The 4629-nt window shown below is 45.2% G+C and overlaps 1 long non-coding RNA gene across 2 annotated transcripts; it reads left to right on the plus strand.

The window, feature by feature from the left end:
* Positions 1–272: 272 nt before the first annotated feature.
* LOC127610488 (uncharacterized) lies at positions 273–4461 on the plus strand. 2 transcript variants are annotated; one of them, XR_007964870.1, is made up of 5 exons: positions 273–703; positions 815–942; positions 1083–1943; positions 2358–4210; positions 4352–4461. It is a non-coding gene; the product is annotated as an uncharacterized LOC127610488 (long non-coding RNA). The 2 variants fall into 2 exon arrangements; XR_007964869.1 differs by having other exon boundaries at positions 1083–4210.
* Positions 4462–4629: the final 168 nt, after the last annotated feature.

A 4629-nucleotide genomic window follows, 5' to 3' on the forward strand; every position in this document is an offset into this window, starting at 1 on the left:
CTTCAGAGATGCCTGATGAGCTGATCGTCTGAATCGGGTGTGTTGCAGCCAGGAGAGATGCAAAGCAGACAGGACAGCGGCCCTTTGAGACCAAGTTTGGACACCCCTGAGTTTCAGGGTAAAGGGAAATTAGGGTTACGGTTGAAGTTTAGAGTAAGCATTTGGGGTATGGTTAAAGTGGTGAGGGGTAGAATTGGGGGATAAAGTTGGAGGGTTGACAGTTAGGGGTTTATGGTTGAGGTAAGGGCACAATGTTCAGGGTTAACCCTCGGTTTGAGTTTGGGGTTAGGAATTGGAGTAAGGCAGATAGAATTTTTGGGTTCAGTGGTTAGATGTATAGGCATTAAGGGTTAGGTGTTCAGAGTCAGGGTACAAGGATTTTGTTTGAGTATAGTCGGGTGTTAAGGTTATGCGATGACGCATTCAGGCTGTTCGGTTCGTCATACAGGCGATTTGGGTTTGGTGTGTCGACGCTTTTAGGATACGGGGGTTTGGTGTAAGTGTTTACTACCTAACGCTTAATCCTCTAATCCAAACCCATGTGCTTGTTCGTTGCACCTGTAATGAGCTTTTTCACAGGCCTGGTCTATTTAGTGGAGATGACGGCGCTGTTGGACGGTATGCGCTGGTGCGGCTGGATGGGTTGTGGAGCCGAGGATTAGGAGAGAGGAACGTCGGTGTTGACTGTCGAAACAAATTTAAGGTACAGAAGTGAACCTTTAATTTTTTTTGGTCAATGGACACTCGGACCTCTTGTTTACTTTCAAACTTGGCTTGTTGCAGACGTGTCCACATATTGAGCTTTTTTTCACAGGCCTGGTCTATTTAGTGGAGATGACAGCGCTGTTGGACGGTCTGTGCTGGTGTGGCTGGTTGGCTTGTGGAGCAGAGGTCAATGAGGAGAGGAACGTCAGTGCTGACTGTCGATGAAACAAATTTAAGGTACAGAAGTGAACCAATTTTTTTTTTTCTTCAGTCAATGGACACTGTCTTTACTTTCAAACTTGGCTTGTTGCAAACATGTGCACATATTCAGCATAACATCTCTGGTCACTGAAATGACACGCTTCTCTTTCATCTAGAACTGCTTCAAATGTGTATGTGGGAAAAGTGGCTCAGATTGCATCACTGTCCGTGTTTTATGTGTTGTGTGCTACATCAAACCAGCATTTGGAAATGTGGCGCATTTCCGCTGTTTATTCTTGTGTTGATGAATGTGCACTGCTCCAATAAAATCTTCACACTCGGTATGCTAACCTCCTCACCAACCCTTAACAGTAAACTATAACCCTAACCCTGTACCCTCACTCCTAACCAAAACCCTCAAATCACCTACCCTGAACGCTAACCTCCATAATCCTTAAGCTAATGTTAAATCTTAACCTTTAATTCTCCCCTTAACCTGACATATTGTGTACCTTAACCCAATTCATCCGTAAGACTCTAAATCCGCAACCCCTAAATCCTAAAATTAAACTTGAACCCTAACCCTCATCCATACTGCAGGCATGTCCAGCCCTAGGCCTGGAGGGCCACTGTCCTGCCAGTTGTCCATTCCCGGCTGCAACACACCTGATTCAGATGATCAGCTCATCAGCCATCTCTGAAGCAGCATTGGAACGATCCTGATTATTTGAATCGGGTGTGTTGCTCCTGGCGAAGTTGGAAAACAGGACAAGCATCCCTTGAGGACTGAGTTTGGAGACCCCTGCCTTTTACCCTAATCTCCCTCACTCAAACCCTAATTCCCTAATGCAAACACCTGTCCATGTACTGTAGCTGCTAAACAATGATCCCCACACCTCTTAACCTAACTATAAACACTAACCCTCTAATCCTAACTAAACTAACATTAACCCCAAACCTTGACCCACAAAATGCTAGCCCCTAATTCTAACCCGATTTGACAATGCAACCCCCACATCAGAGCCCCGGGCCTGGAGGTCCACTGTCCGGCCTGTTGTCCAACTCTCCTGGCTACAACACACTTGATTCAGATGATCAGCTCATCAGCAATCTCTGAAGCAGCATTAGAACGATCCTGATTGTTTTGAATCAGACGTGTTGCTCCTGGCAAAGTTGGAAAAGGGTCAGGACAAGCGTCCCTTGAGGACAGAGTTTGGACACCCCTGCCTTTTACCTTAATCCCCCTCACCCAAACCCTAATTCCCTAATGCCAACACCTGTCCATGTACTCTAACCTCTAAACCATGATCCCTACACCCCTTAACCTAACTATAAACACGAATCCTAACTAAACTAACATTAACCCTAAACCTAGACCCACAAAATGCTAGCCCCCAATTCTAACCCGATTTTGACAATGCAACCCCCACATCAGAGCCCCGGGCCTGGAGGTCCACTGTCCGGCCCGTTGTCCACCTCTCCTGGCTGCAACACACTTGATTCAGATGATCAGCTCATCAGCAATCTCTGAAGCAGCATTAGAACGATCCTGATTTTTTTGAATCAGGCGTGTTGCTCCTGGCAAAGTTGGAAAAGGGTCAGGACAAGCGTCCCTTGAGGACCGAGTTTGGACACCCCTGCCATTCTCCCTAATCCCCTCACACAAACCCTAATTCCCCAACCTTCAATGTTAATACCTGTCCTTGTACTCTAACCTATAAACCATGACCCCCTCCCCTACACCCCCTAACTACACTTGTGGTAATCCTAAACCTTGACCCAGAAAATGCTAGCCCCTTAATCCTAACCCGATTTGACAATGCAACCCCCAAATCCGAGCACCAGCCTTCATCCATACTCCAGGAATGTCTGGGCCTGGAGGGCCAATGTCCTGCTTTTTTTCCACCTCTTTCATGTGTAACACACCTGATTCAGATGATCAGCTCATCAGCCAGCTCAGTCATTAGAATGATCCTGGTTATTTGAATAAAGGTGTGTTTCTCCCGGCAGAGCTGGAGAAACAGACAGACCAAGTTGGGACACCCCTGCCCTATCCTGAACCTTCTAACTCTAAACGCTAGCCCTGTACCCTCACCCCTATCCTAAACCATAACTCTTGAATCCCCTACTCTAAACCCCTAACACTTTAAACCCCCAAGGCCAATTTTAAATCCTACCTCTTAAGCCCAACTCCCGAACCAGACCGTTAACGCTAACCTCGCATAACCCTAATCCCCTGTAACCTCTTCACCATCAATGCTGAAACACCAAAATGCCGAACCCGAACTGCCTAAACACCTAACGGTCTCACTCCTAACATCAAATCTTAACCCTGATCGTCTTAATCCTATCCCTAACTTGAAACCCAGATTCTCCAGCCCTAACCTAATACTAACTCTGGCCCTACACCTTGTCTGAACCTAAACCATACTCCAAACCCGAACTTTCATCAACTGCCTAAACACCTAACCTAAAATGCCTAATTCTAACACTAAAAGCAAAATGTCCTCTCCTTAACTTCTACCTAACCCACAACCATGACTCGGAGCTTCTCAAACCTAACCCACCCGTTATCACCGAAAATGCTGGCCTCTTACCCCAGCTTCAACCGCAGCCCCCCCCCCCCACCTCCCCCCAAAATCGTAAAACTAAACTTAAACTCTTCCATACTCCAGGCATGTTGTGCTCTGGGCATTGGCGGGCCACTGTCCTGTCTGCTTTGCATCTCTCCTGGCTGCAACACACCTAATTTAGATAATCAGCTCATCAGCCAGCTCTGAAGCAGCATTAAAACGATCCTGATTATTTGAATTGTGTGCTGCCCCTGGAAGAACTGGAAAAGGGCCGGACGGAGACTCTTAATGACAGTTTAGACACCCCTGCCCTACCCTGAACGCTAATCCCAACCTAAACCATTACCCCCTACCCGAAACTAACAACCCCGAACCACCCAATCTCTATAATCCTAAAACCAGATTAAGACGTAACTTCTTATTGCCAGTGAATTAAGTGACACTAATGCCTAACTGCTTTCAGTTTATGCAATTTGGTTTTATTTCATTGGGACAGTGCACATAAATCAACAAATTGAGGAATAAGCGGTGAAACTGGGTAATCTTTTATAACTGAACCCAGTCTGCAAAACCTGCAAACGAAATTTTCCAATGTAAAATATGGACAAATGGAAGCTGTACCACCCCAAGTGACACATTCAGCAGGAGTCATTTGAATGCTGATGGAATTACACGAAGACTCAAGTGTTCAACCATTGGAGAAGTGAGGATGACAGATGTGGAAAAGGAAGGTAAAATTGTACTCCCAAGTTGTGCTTATTCTCGTCACATTCATTATGATTTATGGACATTAATCATTAAATTCTATGATGACTAGGTAATTTATTTGTGAACGTGTTTATGTAAACAAAATGTTGTCTCATTTCTTCCAGATCAAGACCCTCATCCAGGCCAAAACTGGACTTAACTGAATAAAGCCAAAGTTGTCTCTCACAAACGATACATACGAGTTGTCTTTTTTTTTTTTTCACTTCCAAGTGTGCCAAATTGTTTACATTAAAAAGACATTGATGGAAATTGCTTTTGTAGTTTGATCTTGATTGCTTTTGTAAGTTGATCTTCTCAAGCCGTGAGCACACAGTGGTCATCGGTGTGCTCAGGGTCTGTTTGCCCAGACGTGAAAAATTAGAAGGAACATTGCACCCAAGGT

This window comes from Hippocampus zosterae, chromosome 11 (genome assembly GCF_025434085.1).
Source record: "Hippocampus zosterae strain Florida chromosome 11, ASM2543408v3, whole genome shotgun sequence".
NCBI lineage: Eukaryota > Metazoa > Chordata > Actinopteri > Syngnathiformes > Syngnathidae > Hippocampus > Hippocampus zosterae.